Genomic DNA, 16,512 nt, shown 5'->3' with positions numbered 1-16,512 from the left:
CTATGTGGATGTTGTTTAACTGCAGTGATCAGGTAGGGCCCCAGAGCTGCTGCCTCACACAGCACATCCACACTCCCCCTCTATTCCCCCACAGTGGGATGGAGGAAAGAAGAGTAACAGTGAAAAAACTTGTGGGCTGAGACAAAGACAGTTTAATAGGCACAGCAAAAGCTGTGCATGCAAGCAAAGTGGATGAAGAAATTCATCCTGCTGCTTTGGTATGCTGGTGTTCACCTCTGGGAAAGCAAGGCCCACATCAGGCCTAATGGTTACATGGGAAGACAAACACCATAACCCTGAACGTGGTCCCTTCCTCCTTCATTCCATCAGCTTTTACCACTGAGCATGCTGCCGTATGTTCTAGAATATCCCTTTTATTGGTTGGGGTTATCTATGTCCCATCTGTAACCCCAACCTCCTTCTTGCCCATTCCCAGAAGTATGAGAAGCAGAGGAAGCTTGGATGGTGTAGGCACTGATCAAATGTTCAGCATTGTTTTGGTCACAAACCTAAAACATAAGACCATAGGATCTACCATGAAATAAATTAAGACTATTCCAGCCAAATTCAGTACAGTGGATCAAAGCTGAAAAGTTGTTCTGCTGATAGATCCTTTTTAAAATGAACCTTCTTAAATGTCAGAAATTACCCTACATTCAAACCCTAACTTTTCTTGGACTATAACAAATTTTCTTTTTATATAGAAAATCCATTTCCTTAAAAAAATAAGAGAACAAGGATTATTATAAAAAGGCCTTTCCCAAGACACTGTTCATTGGTAGGGCAGGTCTTTTTCTACAATTTTGTTTCAAGTTCTAATGCTCAGTTATGGCAGTTCTTAACACTTTTGGGACTTTAGAATATTTTTTATTTTCCACCAGCTTTGTAGTCTGAATGTAGTTCTACATTCCCTCTCCAGGCTTTCTGCTCTCTTATCCTTTAAATATTAGATCAGCTTTCCTGCTTTGCCTTTTACACCCCCGAAACTTCTCTTCCCCAAGAATCCTCAGAGCAAGGATCTTGCTTCCTTGCTCTGAAGATTTCCTCTAGAAATCCTCTAGAGGATTTCCTCAAGAAATCCTCTTCTAGTGGAGGGATTTCATCTGAGAGAAAGCACAAAGCACTGAGTTGCTCTTTCACAGCAACATGATGTACACTTCATAACAAACTACAAACAAACAAACCACACGCCAACTCTTAAATTATACACACATGTATATATTTGAGCTCGTTAAATCATCTTCTTCATGGCACATTCACAAGCTCGTCTTCACGTTGAGCATTTAAATGTACAGAGTCCTCTTTCCCTGAAGTACTAAGCAGAAATCTCTTGAGATTTTACACTTGGTATTGCTATTTGTGTTTTCTTGACAGAAAGAAGAGAGGCATGTACAATTTTTTTACTCTCAGCTTTTTCGTATATATTTACAGTGGTGAGAAGAGGTGCCTCTTGTGAAGTATGACTGCTTGACTGCTTTTTTAGTACAATTACAAGTGTATCATAGATACAGAGGACAAAAAGGGAAGGGAAAATATTCTTAGAATGTAATTAGGGTTTTGTTTACCTCATCTGACATGTATAGCAAATTTTACCTTCGACTGCAAGTTGCCTTAGAGAATTCATTCTAATATCAGTGCCTGCACAAACTTCATTGTTAGAAGTCTGTTTTATTTATCTCTTTCTGCATCTCCCTCATATACTTGAACTATTTTTAAATCCTCTTTATGTGTTACTATTTATTATTTAAGCTCAGCTGTTTTATTTAGCACTTTTGGAATACAGTTTTGCACAAGACCCTTTGGAAAATCAAACTATTTACTCGTAAGATCTACATCCTAGAACTTGAACACTTCTTACCAAAGACAATCACAGTAATAAGTCTTTTTAAATAGCTGTCTCCACATATTTATTATTCTAGCTTTTCCTAGAAATTTCTTGCTGAGGCCTACTTCAATAGAGTTAGAGAAAAAAACTTAGAGACTTGAAAATTAAATAGCATACACTGTTAATTTTTCATCCATCTCTCCAGACCAAGTGTGGAAAGTACAGTATAAACTTTGGCTCAAGATCATAATACTGCTCTATAATTCAGAATTTTGTTGCTGTACCTATTTCATGAAGTTACATATGGACTGTTCTGTTAATTCAATGCAAACTACAAAGAAAAACTCATCTATAATAGGTCTACTGTTACCAGAATAAAATTATATTTTAAAAAACTCACAAAACAAAACAAAAACACAGCAAAAAAAAAAAAATCCCACAAGAAAACATCTACCAAAAAACCCCAGAGCCACAACTATGAGGGAACAGTCTTCTGAGATAACATGCTACTTATTAAGAATTATAATGCTTCATACTCAATCCAATAATTAGCCCTTTTCATACACAGATATGAAATGTAAACATCCATGATATATACAAGTTCCAATTACTCCTTTTATTCCATATTCAAACTGTAACAAAAGAGAATTATTCATATGCTGCAAGATGATACAACCTGGATGTTTCTCAGAGATGACTAGCAGAATGTAGCACAGCTATGCACGTGTCAGAAGATACACTTTTAATTCCAAGAATGGAAAAAAAAAACAAACGAACCAACAGTGAAGTTTGATTTTGATAGGTCTAGTTTTTTAGTCTGTAAAATAAAAAGAAAATCATGCCTACAGAAACCATGTGCACAACGTGCACTTTAATCTCTGCTTTCATATGTTAATTCATTCTGTGATGCTCTTCACCTTGGCATTCCAACCTGGGTATGATCAAAATAGACAGCGTGCATTAACTGACTGGTCTGATCAAATGTGGAAAACATGACATTTATTTTCAAGAGGTAAAATTCATGCTGAAATAACTAGTAGCATATACTGTGATCTTTTTCATTTAGATTTCAGAACCAGCATTCCAAGCAGAATTTACTTGCAAACTGCTTTTCATTACGGGGATGACTTTATTCAAAGCATACAGCAAAGAATTTTGAAAAGCTTGAAGTTAGACTAGAAAAGAAAAATTCTTGTTGAAATAAGTATGAACATAAACAACACCACTCATGAGATTCTCTTAATAGCTAGTACGATTCAAAGTTTCTGTTGCATTGTTTTCTACCAGATTTTAAAATTCAGATGTTTAATTCTCATCAATTTTACATGGATAAATACTTCTTGAAATCAGAAGACACAGCTCTTCTTCCTGATTTCAGTCATCCTTTGATTCATTGTTGGATTATTGTGAGCATCAGTAACAGCAGTTCTTAATCCATTTATTCAACATTCATTGCCTTCTAACAAAGCAAGTATTTCTTATATCATGTCCATACCCCTCGCCCTTGAATGTCCCATAATTACACTCATTCAATACTCAACAATATTGACTTTGGCTTTTTCTCTTTCTCCTGACCATTCAATTATACTGTTTAATAACATATTTCTACACCTTTCACCTTTCAAATACTCCATACTCCACACCTTTAATTTAATTTAGTTTAGTCCCTGTTTAGTGTGTTCTTTAATAATAGTCATTAATATAAGATAATTAGACTGAGTCTGCCTTGATTAACACACATACATTTCTAAGTTGCTTGTGTATTTCCTTATAATTAAGTTTTTAATACTCTCTTCGTTTTATTTTAAGAGAAAACCAAAGAAATGGAAGACTATTTGTTCATATTTGCTGCATTTTTCTTCAATATCTTTTCTGATAATGTGATCTCCTTTCATTTCTTTCACTTGCACCTATCTTAAAACATAGTCAATCCTATCTTAAAGTATTCCTTAGCCATGTCACCCATGTTCATGTCCCTTTATTGTCTGCAATATACCTATTTGCAAAATTATTCTTGTCCCTCTAAATGGTAGTTCTATTCAGAATACTTTAGTCACTTATCTCTCCTCATGCTCATCACAAGTTTCTGCAACACTGTTTTCTGTTTGTGGCCTTTGATCACTTGACTGGATTTGGCAGCAAAGAGTAGTTATTTTTCATGGTGACCATAAATCAGTACAAACTGTCCTGCTAATTCTGTTCTGTTTTTCTGGAATCTCTTTCTGTTCACTTGTATTATCATCACCTTGGTTTTTTATGGTTCCGGTAGGTTCATCCTTTTAGTTAGCACTTCAAAGGACCTACTGGAGTTCAACAGAAATAGATTTCATAGTGATGTGAACCCATCCCTCTGCTGTGAATCCTTTTCTTCTGCTATCAATCTTATCCAGTTTTGTAAAATATAAGCTCAATATTTATTTCTAATATTCTATTATTTATTTGTATCTCAACTTTAATTGTCCTGACATGCCTCACTCCCAGATCTTTAAGTCCATTTATAAAACTGAGAATAGGATGCTCACATCAGATGTGATGACTACATTTTAAGTGAGTTTGAAATTAACCTTTTTCTTACTTTTCATCCTGTCTTAATTCTCTTTAATTTATTCTTTTCCGTTCCCATTATGCTTCTTTTCTACATAAAACAAGCCTCCTTTCACTAACTTTAATTTCCAATAAGACAAAGTTTTATTGATTTTGTCACATGAGTACAAATATGAAAGGTAATCATCTCCTTTAATGTACTGGACTTAGTTTCCTCCTTGCCCTCCACCTTTTTGTCCTCCTACACCATGTCTCCATCAGCTTGCAAGCTTCCTCCTTATTCTACTGTGTTTTCATATGAAAAGACTGTTGACTGTTTGTCCTAGTTTGAGACACCCTAGGACACTGCTAAGGACACTGCCTGGTGTCCCTTCCTACCCGAACATTACAGCCCCCTCTTCCTTCAGAGCTCTCCTGTTTCCCCTGTCCTGGCAGGAAGGTGCCCATACAAGCAGCAGCCCTGCAGCACAGCACACCAGGACAGAAGCACCCTGCACCTGGGTAGCAGCTCACAGTGGAGTAGGAATCCACGTGTGCTGGGGTGACTTTATGATGCTCGTATCCCCATTCGTCTGTTTAGCCCAGAAATCAGTTTTGCACCATTAAGATTGGTTCTGAGAGTAAGGGAGGAGAGAGAAGAAGCATGGAGTTGGTTTTCAGAAACTGCATTCCCTCCTCCACATTCCTGCTCCTGGATCTGAGGCAGAGAAGTTCCCTGGACTCTGTTTTTTCTTTTTCTTTGAACTTGTTTAAACCTGCTCTGGACTGAACACCCAGAAGAGCACCAGGAGCTCACACCTGTGGCCAGGCCTGGGCTGCAGCATTTCCAGCGCCAGAGGGACTGATAACAGGCTGGGGGAGCTGAGCTACAGCCCACCAGGGAGGGACTTTCTGAGTTTGTCATCTCATGAAGTGGAAAGAGGTTTTATTGTTTAAATTTTTTTTTTTTTTTTTTTTTTTTTTTTTTTTTTTTTTTTTTTTTTTTTTTTTTGTGCTGGTAAATGCTTTGCCTGTTAAATAAAGAGTTTTTTCCACTTTCCTCCAAAGAAATATTTTCCCGATCCAGTTGGGGGAGGGGCCGCTTGACTCTGCTTTCTAGAGAAACCCCTTCAGAGGTTCTCTCCTAAATTTGCTCTAAACCAGGACACCATGCCAGCCCCAAGGCCTTAGAGCTCCTGCTATTTCAGCTATTTCAGAAAATACTATCTTGTATTCCTATAGATCTCAGCCTTTGTTTAATTTGATTTTCTGTACTTCAAATAATTCTCACTTCTTTCTCAGCTCCAATAGTAGCTTTTATAATGAGCTCTCTACCAGCTGAGAAAAGTCTACATTTAATATTTTGCCTGACCACCTATAATTGTTACTGTCCTATATCTTAATTTACCAAGGTAATAAAAACTTGGAATCATAAAAGAGTCTGGGTTGGTAGGGACCTTAAAGGTCATATATTTCCAAACCCTTTCTGTGGGCAGGGACACCTTCCTTTGGACCAGATTGCCCAACCTGGCCTTGAATGATGGAAAATCTACAAACTGGGGACCCTGTTCCAGTATCTCACTGCCCTCACAGTGAACAATTTCTGCCTGATATCTAATCCTCTATCAGTTTAAAGCTATTTTTATTTGTCCCATTACTACACATCCTTCTAAAAAATTCTGCTCAAACTGTCTTGTAGACTTCCTCTAGGTCCTGGAAGGTTTCTGTAAGGTGTCCCTGGAACCTAAACCACTCCAGCTCTCACAGTTACAACTTCTTCTGTCTTGGTAATGTCTATCTTTTTGGGTTGTCTTTTATTTTTTGTTTTTGTAAATAATTCTTAGTGGTTTTGATATATAATGCAAATTTCCTTGATTTAAGACTTTTAATTAGCTAAAGGAAATCTCAGACCTGCTTAATAAAGCCTTATTACAAAAGCAAACAAAAAACCCACAAAAATATTGTGTGTGTGAAGTGCACAAAGAACACTGAAGAACCTCTTTGAAAATCAGCTCTTAGGAGCTCCAAGTAATTGAGCCTTTCTTAAATAAATTGCCATTGTACTTCAATTTGTTCTTAAAAGCATTGTTGTTTGCTTTTTCAAACAACATATTCTGAAACAGCTTACTAGAAATTGGGACATTATGAAGTTTAGACACCATGAAGTTTTCAAAAGAAGTTTATCTGTGATTTTTATCATTTTAAGGCTATGAGAAAAGATGGTTATATTTTTTGATAAATAACTGAGTAAGACAGATTGTCTTGCCCTTGCATAAGCTATAATAAGGTACCAAAATGACTTTTCCAATCTTTTGGCAGGGTTGACTGGAAACTCTATAACTTAATCAGTGGAACTGGTACAGAATAGCAGTCAAAAAGAAACAATCACTGTATATTATCACCACATTTGAAACACTTTCTGGAGGTATTGTTTTCCCTCTGGAGGGTAATTTTGTATCTCTGTTACAGACACATTTTCTGAAAGAGGTTTAGAAATATTTTTTAGTCTTGTCTCCCCCTTGTCTTAGTTGTGAAAACTACCAGAAAGACAAAAGTTTCTGTTCTCTCCTGTCAGCCTTGAGTGTGTTACTTCTTTGGAGAATCATAAGGTGTAAGAAACATTAGGGCTACTCATGTTCATATGGAATACATTCTGAGCAGCAGGAAGCTTAACTTGTAAGGCAGCAAAATAAGAAACTGGATCTCATGTAACAGAAATACCCATACAATTTTTATTACATGTATTAAAATAAAGATTTATTGCCATTGTTTGTATTTCTTTTTCTACAACAGAAAACTGTTGTTTCCTATAATTGAAAACAAAGAGGGTTTAGCTTCAATAGTGTTGCCAGTCTTTGAGAAATTTTAAAAAAAGATGAAAGATAAATCTAGAAATCTCTAAATCATTCAATAGAAGATTATCACCTTCACAGGAAAATAGAGGAGGGTCTAACTCACCTTTAGGCATTTGATTATACATAACTCTCTGATATGGAATAGTCTTCTGCTTCTATTTTAAAAGCATTGGTAGCACCACCATAGATGAAAGTCTGGTTTCAACAAAGTCAGCTGAAATACACCCAAGATTTTATCCCCAGTATGCAATTAACTTTCCTTCTAAGGATATTTCAATACTTCTCTCCTATTCCTGTTCCTTCTCTCCTATTCCTCACGTAATACTCAATGCCTGGTAGACAAGGGATCATCTGTTCCAAAGCAACTGCCTCCTTGCTCATGCAGCCAGATAAGGGTAATCTCTCAGATGTGACAAGCATCTGGGCAATAGAACTAGACATAAAAACAAGAGAGGACATTTGGAATCTCATCACAGAACAAATTAAAAAACTCTCTGGGATTGAAATCCTGCCATATTTAATACCATTCATATATGTGAGCACTACAGAATTGCAGGGCAAAATCATATTTTTTATGCTTGGGGAGAATGTAGATAGATATTAAAGTGTTTTGAGGGTTTTTTTAAAAGATAATTTTAATTTCAAATAAAAGAATTTCTCATTTCAGTGGCATTTGGCTATCCTGCTTCTCACTCCTGTGAATAAACGTTTTGAGCTATGACTTCCATGTTTTAGAATTGTGAAGTTTCTTCATTAGTATTCCGAGCTTAAACTCTTTCTGCATCTACCTGCTCTTCCTGCAGTTCTTCCACTTGAAAAGTGGAAAGTAACCATCACACATGAGAAATTGTGTCAGGAATCTTCCCAGCAGCCCTTAAGAAAACAGCATATCAAAGGCATATCTGAAAATGAATTCATTCAAATTTTGTGTTTACATAAATACATAACATAGGAAATTTACTCTCTGGAAAAGACAGGAACAGAGATTCCATTACAAAGATAAGTTGTTGAAAGAATTATATTTAGTCTACATTTCCTTTTCACTGTTTCTTTCTCTGCAAATCTAACCACGTGTTCAAAGATTTTAATGCTCTTTATTTGCTCTTTTTTTTTCTTTTAATCTTATGTGTGATCTGTGAAACTGTTAATTTCATAATTAAATTGTGATATTTGTAAAGTTACCTTAGAACCATGTCCCAGCAAGTCAAACTGATAGGGAAGACCATTCACAGAATACTATGTATTGGCAATATAATTTGAAGTGTTATGTTAATTTAGAAATAAAATTTTAATTTGCAGAGATTTTCTAACTGATTTGAAATTAAAATACCTTAGAGTAAAATTTTCATTTTATTAAAACATGTTGATAACTAGCCAGTTCTTTTCATGTGAACCTCATGAAGACAATTGTAAGATACAACCATTGCAGTATCAGGTCAAACTGCCTCTAAAGCAGTTTATAATTTACTTTGCTTTAGAGTACAGGTCTTTGGGTCTCTAGGATATACATGGATAACAGGGCTTGGAGAAATTTTCAAAAATATAAAGAGTAAATTGAGTTTTCCATATCAGAATAATTAATTAACAATATGTACAATTTAACAAATGTAAAATTAGTAAACAAGACAATTTTTAATTAAGGGAAACAGTCAATAAGGTGTTTGAAGAGTCTTTGCTCTTGGCAATAGTGGAATATAAGGAAATACCTTCTACAAATAATGTTTGTAACAAAAGTAACTTCTGAAGAAATTAAGATAGATTTAGTACTACACTTTTACAGTTCAAATGTCCTATAGCATTAATTAGTTTTCAAATTAATTCTAATGTGACAGGAAAACAGACAATATAATGCTGAGTTGAATTCCCTAACTTTAAAGGCCATTAGCATACGCAGTAAACCTCTGTCATTATATTCCTGGTTCATTGAAATCTCAGACCTGGGATATGGACCACTGCATAGAGATGGGAAGGGAAGGGAAGGGAAGGGAAGGGAAGGGAAGGGAAGGGAAGGGAAGGGAAGGGAAGGGAAGGGAAGGGAAGGGAAGGGAAGGGAAGGGAAGGGAAGGGAAGGGAAGGGAAGGGAAGGGAAGGGAAGGGAAGGGAAGGGAAGGGAAGGGAAGGGAAGGGAAGGGAAGGGAAGGGAAGGGAAGGGAAGGGAAGGGAAGGGAGCCACAATATGTTTCCTCTGGTGTTGGAAATTTTGCAGCAGTTTCAGGTAAGTGACAGAAAAGATTATTGTAAATCTAAGTAATCTGCTGAAGTTCATATATAGCTTTAGAGAAAGAAAGAAACAGTTCCCATAAATCTTCAAAAACATCATAGATTTAGTCAAACTCAAGGAGGGAGTGGGGAGAAGGGGTAAAAAAGTCAGAATAAGGATAAAATTTTTAGTAAGCAATCAGAAGGGAAATAAGCACTATGAAATAAATACAATGCTGGTTTGAAGTGACTTCAGCGAGACTAGAAAAGATTTTCAATACTCAGTGCTTGGAAAATCAGCAGAAAATTAAGGCTATGTTTAAAGTTTCTGCTAATAGACATTGAACAGTGTTTACTGAACACTACCACAGACAGTCTTCCTATATTCTGTTTCCTTCTTCCAAAAAGAGAAAGACAGACTTCTGTGGCAGCTCAGATTACTTTACACATAAACAAACTTGTTCTCCTCATTCACTCACAAGGATGACCTTAATAAAATACAATTTTTACAAAATAAAATAAAAGTATTCCTGCTTTAGATCATATGGAATTTCAGACGTTTGAGACTCTGCTATAAATTAAATAATTACCTAACTAGTATTTCATGCTTCTGAAATGCCAGCTTTCACAGTGAGGCCTATATAAAACTTGATGTCGTAGCTACTCTGCCATTACTGTAGGATTTGGACTGTTGTACCAAATGCACTCCATGTACTCTACAATAACCTAAACTATCTGAGGGTAGCAAAATTAAAGTTATGTTGAGAATTAAAGGAAGCAGCAGCAGGAAAATCCAGCTAGAGTCTTTGATATACTCCAGGGGTTTTCTGCTTTTCATTTTCTAGATCACATAATAGTGGAGAAAATCCCAAAACCACTTCAAAGAGACACAGACTATATAAGGGTCAACCAAATGCAGGGAGATCAGGAGAACTTCTCATGAAGAATTTGACATTATGGGACAGTTTCTGCCAGTTCTTAAAAATGAAGGGAGCACAATTTAAACATCTTGGAAAAATTTAAACACCTTTTATAAACAGAAATTAATTCTGTCTTTTAAATTTAAAATTTCTAGAAAGGTAATTTTTGATTGAAGGAAACTTTTAATACACTAAAAAATTAATTCTTCTCATCTAAAAATCTACAGACTGCCATGATTTTTTTCAATAATTTCAGGTGTGTGAATCCAAAAGTAATTTTTCAGATATTGTCACTTCTGCTCAATTTTTAACTTTGAATTTATTCAAATTGTACACTTCTGAATTTTCAGGAGGTCAAAGGATAAACTTCTTTACCATGTACTTTTATGTGTCATAAATATATATATATATATTTTATCATAAGCCAGAATCTAAATTTTGGTAGTTGAGGCTAAGAAAAGATCAAATGATAAAGGATAAAGACTGCTGTTAGTTACTTTAATATCTGAGCTTTTAAGATTTTTTTAATGGTACTTAATTTATTGATATCATGAAAACAATAAATTTAGTCTTATCAATATTGTTTATATAATTATATTATCTAATGTCTATATTATCTAATATATATAATATATATATTCTCATCATTTCCATTTAGAAAGCCAACATCATCACCAAAGGATTTGACTTTTAAATATGTATTTAACAAATAAAATAATTTTCTAAAAAATAAATCAGGTATTTATTTCTCCATACCATGGAAAGCACTTCAAAGTCACAAAAAAATTTCTAGACAAGGTATTTAAACTGCTCTACAACAAAAGCTGCACAAATATGTCCAACTCTCTGGCACTGATAGCTTCTTGATTTTTTTACACTATTTAGTAGAGATAAGAATGCTTAAATGTTATAGAGCTGAGCAATACAATTGAGTGTTGTTTCAGATTTTATTGTGGTCCTAATAATCACAGGACTATTGAAACTGTTGCTAATACTCTATATATTTATTCTCGTTCTTTCCAGAGAAAACCTACTACACTGTAGAGGCAGACAGGTGAACTTCATACCTTGAGTTGCTGAGTAGGAAATCAGCATATTATGGCAAAATGTTAGGAGTTGATGGTAGGAGCAGACAAGTTTTAAACATCAACTGATGAGAATTACTCCTGGCCAGCTGCCCTTACTATGACTTTGAGTCAACATGAACTGATTCATCCACCCCAGCTGAAGTTTCCAGCCTACCATGTGAGATAAGCATCCCCATGTAGAGTCATCACCAGGAAGAAAAGAATAATTATCTGTCGACCTGCTTTGATAAAACTTGAAGCTACACTGTGACCATTTACAAAAATGGGAAAGAGGAGTAAATGTTTAACAGCACCATTGATTGACGTTCTCTCTTCCCGCGCTCCATTGAAAATAGCAAACAGAGAAACCAACAAAACCTCAACCACACCAGCTCAGCATCAAAGAAAAACCCATTTGATCTTCAGAACTGACCAGCTACCCTGTTCCATATTCCTACCAACAACATCTTCTGGCCAAAAATGCTGGATCACCTCAACTGGGAATGTAGAACAAAGTTAGATAAAAAGGTTATGTGAAAAGTCATAAGAATATCATGAATAATTATACATGATTATCATGAATAATTATACAAAATGTTTAAGAATGTAAAAAAAAAATACCCTAGAGAAATTAAGTCAAACATTGCAGTACAGATGTAACAGAAACAGGAAGAAAAAATGTTTAGGTAAGTAGTTCTGACTTGGATAGTGTATTTGGAATGTAAAGTTGTTTTAGAGGACAGTTACACCATTTTATTAAAAAAAATATTATTGCAAATACTGAGATATTATTAGCAAAATGTCTTTCTTTTCATTTGTATGGGACAAAGGAGTCTGGCTTATTACTTAATTTCTGCCATATCTGCTGATTGGAATTTGGACATACTTTACTTATGTGCTAGGTTTTATGTATTCACTAATGCCTCTTATATACTATTACATCATAACTACTCCTATGCCAACAATTTATGCATGGGAAAAGTGCAAATGTCTAGACTGAGTCTTTCTTCTTGGGTTTCAGCTTGTATCAGCACAAGAAAAAAAAAAAAAAGAAAGTGCTAATTATTTCTTGACACTTAATGAAAATTTGTTGTACAACAGCCCAAGTCTGAGACATTCAGTTTCTCCCTCCCTATAATTAATACTCAGCAGGGTCCAGTGGTTTTTTTCTGATAAGGTAAGCAAAACACATCATTTTCTATTAAATTGTGTGACTTTATATCTGTAATTGATGTGTTCCCAAGTTTTAGCTTATTTCACCTTTTGGCAACTGTTACTCCAAGTGTCTCATCCATCCTGCAGTACTGATGTCTGCTTTCAGTAGCTAATATTTCTGAAATTAATCAGTACCCTACATTTTTTAAAAATTGCTGGTAATATTGCCAGTGGCTTATCATAAATAATCACCCCCTCTGACATGACAAACTAGCTCTAACAGGAAAGCTATTACTTTGAAACAAATTGTACTGCATTGAAATATCCCCAGTAGTAAAGAATCTCAACAGAGTACTAAAGCTTGTTCAATTGAAACCAATGACGAGAGAAACCTTTGTGTCTTTCTCAGGTCATATTCTTTTTATTAAATATCAGATAATAGCAGTGTCTTACCCACCAAAATTTTCAGGAGGGAGGCACTATTTTTTTCTACTTTGATTTATATTTTGGCATTAAACAGTAAGCATTGGATCCTCTTAGTATAAATATTAGGGATCTCACCTCTTTTTTATGCTGCTTTCTTTCCCTAAACCAAAGATATGTTGTTATTACTTTCTGATTCTCTACTTCTTCACAGCAAAGGCAAATGTCTGCTTATAAGACAGTAAATATGAATACAGAGAAAGCCTTTTTCATGGGAAATATTTTTAAAATACTTGATTTCTGTATATATGCATGTATGTGAATATAGATAGAAAGAAAGAAAGAGGAAAGAAAGAAAGAAAGAAAGAAAGAAAGAAAGAAAGAAAGAAAGAAAGAAAGAAAGAAAAAGAAAGAAAGAAAGAAAGAAAGAAAGAAAGAAAGAAAGAAAGAAAGAAAGAAAGAAAGAAAGAAAGAAAGAAAGAAAGAAAGAAACCACACATACCTATAATACTTTAAATATTCTTTTTAACAGCTCAAAATGATCCTTGTGATGAGGAAATGCTCAGTTTCACCCTATGTATGGTGTAGGAGTGGAATTTGGATTGATGTTTGATAAAAAAGTACCAGAGATGTGGGGCATGGTAAAAGACTGCACCACACTGAAAAAGCTTTGATTGCATCAAAGTACCTGTCTCAGAGATTTGATCACCTTGTGTGGCACTCTCTTCAGAGACGGTGTAGTTGGAAACAGAATTGATTGGAATGCTTGGGTATAACTATTTATCTCTTTTTTTTTCCTTCCATATAATAAAAATTTGTTCAATCAAAACCTCTTTAAATGTATATCCAAATACATTTTTATTAGGGTTTCTTAATGCCAACATGAACTTCTGGTCTAACTAAGAGTGACATCCCATGTAATAGCTAGCTGTTCACAGTAATTACTGGGGTATACTAAACTCAATTTCAAGTCCTCAGTCTCTGTGTTCTCCCAATTTATGTGTCCCACAGAGTATTTGACACAGGTTAATTGCAAGTCAGCTTCATGCTTGTATCTTCTAGAGTGTCTTAGTTTTCATTAAATTTGTTGCTTAGGATCGAATCCAAATTTGCAAATTGTGTTTCTGTAAAAGCAGATTTATTTTTCAGCCTTAACTGCATGTCAGTAACTTTTCTGCCAGGGTATCCAGAGTCCTCTAGCTACTGAATGCAGTCCAGGGACTTAAGTCATCTTTATGTTCCAGTACTGACATTTATTCTTCTCTCATCTGCTTACAAATGAGATATAAAGAGCACAATTTGATTAAATGTGGGTGTTTACAATGTCCTAACAGGAAGGCTCCTGTTATTATCAGTCAAGTCCTGGACAATAGATTCAGTGATGATTAGTCCTGTATATCAGACTGAAATCAAATAAACTGACTCCATTCTGTTGTCTATAACAGAAATTTAAATATCTAGGTCAACTTAAACACTTGTTCCACAGGTGCCTAAGATCAAGTGAGAGAATCCTCCCAAAGATAAATTGATACTTTATTCCTTTTCAATTATTATATTATTGCCTTTTTTATTCTCTAGCAAGACAAGGACAGGAGTAAATGAATGGAAAAGTAGACAGTTGCTTATAAACCTCAGTATTCACTTGTAATTTTTACTGTAAGTTCACAGTGTTTTCTTTTTCTCTGCCTTTTCTGAAAGAGATGAGGGCCAGGTACCTGAGCAGTGCATGCTCAATGTCTGGTCTCCATTTCTTACTTGCACATTACAACAGAGGTTTGCCATGGTTGGTGCCATCACTGCAGAATGTGCAGAAGAATGCAATATGGGCAGCACAGCAAGACAAAATCTGTCAGCATGTTCCAGCAGTACATCACATCTTGCCATCCTGCCATTGGGCAGGACCATCAAGCTGGTTTGTTTCAGCTCTATGTAACAGCTTCTCCCCCAGATCCAAGAAGTGCAGAAGGTAATTAGGCTGCTCTATCGCCCTCTGCCTCTGCCTCAAATCCTAAGTCAGATCTTTCTGTGTGCAAGGTGGAGTTGATGGAGACATGGCAGTGAAGAAAACAGTGCATATGGCAATACAGCTTAACCAGTTCTTCAAGGAAAACTGAAAATTGCATTAGCTCTGCAGGTGTTGCAAACGAATGCTCCACACTGGAGAGTGCCCCAGCCCACATGACACCAGTGACCCACAGCAACAGCTTTATGGGAACAATCTGAAGCATTTGAACAAGTGCTAGAGAGAAAGAATAATACTCACTGAAAAATATCCCAACAGTAACCCTCTGACTCCTTCCTTCCCACACAGGCTTTTGTTACAAAATTTCTGTATTCGTGCAAAATGTGATGCAATAATGAATTTTAATTAGTCCTTAGTGTGCCAGCAGAAATTTCTTTAGGAGTAAGGGCTGGTATATTCTTTTCTCTCTTATTTACTATCTCTATAATTAGGACTATGTGATTATCCTATCAGTGCAATAAAGCAAAAATGAAATCCACATCCAGTATGAATAATTTACCCAGTCTGCATGGAAATTACAGAATTTTCAAACAAAACATAATTATATTTTTATGCTTCTCTTAATTACTTTGTTGTAATTTGAGGGATGTGACTAGGGTATTAACACACTGCAATATGCTGAAGTCAATGCACAGTGAACCCAACTACCTCTAAAAAAACCACCTACCTTTTGGGTGTAAAGGATGTACTGACTTTGTTGAATTATGGTGGCAAACTGTGTATGATTGACACTGCAGGGATGGGAATACAACTGCTGCTCAGTGCATTCAAAAATCCTGATTGCTAGGCTATAAAAAAATTGTGTCCTACTAAGACACTGCCATCATTAATATACTGGAAAGTCTTTTTGAATATGTAATGTGAGCTGCTATATCAAGGTTAAACACTGATTTGAGTTGATTAATAGACTAACTCTTAGAACTCACCAGAAAGCTGAGAGGGTCTCCATTTAAAGAACAAATATCTCCTATGCACAGATTCTGCAACTTTTTTCAAAGCTTAGAAGTTCATTAAAGCTCTCTGAAAGTTCATCAAATGTGCAATAAGAAACTTCAGAGAAGGACTGCTCAGTACTTCAGAAACAAAACAAATCACCACTCCAAGTTGTTAGCTTTTAAAAAAATAATGCTAGATTGCATTGCATCTATCTTTATTTGATAAATGTTATAAGAACAAAAGGAGGGAACAGAATCAATTTCAATTGTGATTTAATTTTTTTAAGTGCCACTGGCCTCAACACATTAAGCACCAAATGAAACTAACCCATTAGCTTTAATTTGAAATAGAAGATTAGATATCAAAAATATGTATATCAAATATTCAGAAATGTTGAGAATAAGGCTGTTCCTGATAAAAATAAGAGTATTTATTTACATGAAAATGTCAATATACGTTTAGATTTCATTTAGAAAGTGTGGCATCTGTTGTCTAGATCCTTTTGATACTTTGCAATTCTGTTCACAAAACAACCTCACAAAAATTCTCCACTTGCACTCAAAGCTCCCTACATTCCAGTGAGAAT

General features: G+C 35.2%; 1 protein-coding gene across 3 annotated transcripts in view; it reads right to left on the bottom strand.

The window, feature by feature from the left end:
• The window catches only part of CSMD3 (CUB and Sushi multiple domains 3), a 594,913-nt gene that overhangs the window by 514,708 nt on the left and 63,693 nt on the right, over positions 1-16,512 (bottom strand). The window lies entirely within an intron of this gene.

The sequence above is a fragment of the Agelaius phoeniceus genome, chromosome 1 (genome assembly GCF_051311805.1).
Source record: "Agelaius phoeniceus isolate bAgePho1 chromosome 1, bAgePho1.hap1, whole genome shotgun sequence".
Classification (NCBI taxonomy): Eukaryota; Metazoa; Chordata; class Aves; order Passeriformes; family Icteridae; genus Agelaius; species Agelaius phoeniceus.
The sequence above is the reverse complement of the archived record's forward strand: the minus strand, read 5'-3'. Positions and strand labels throughout refer to the sequence as shown.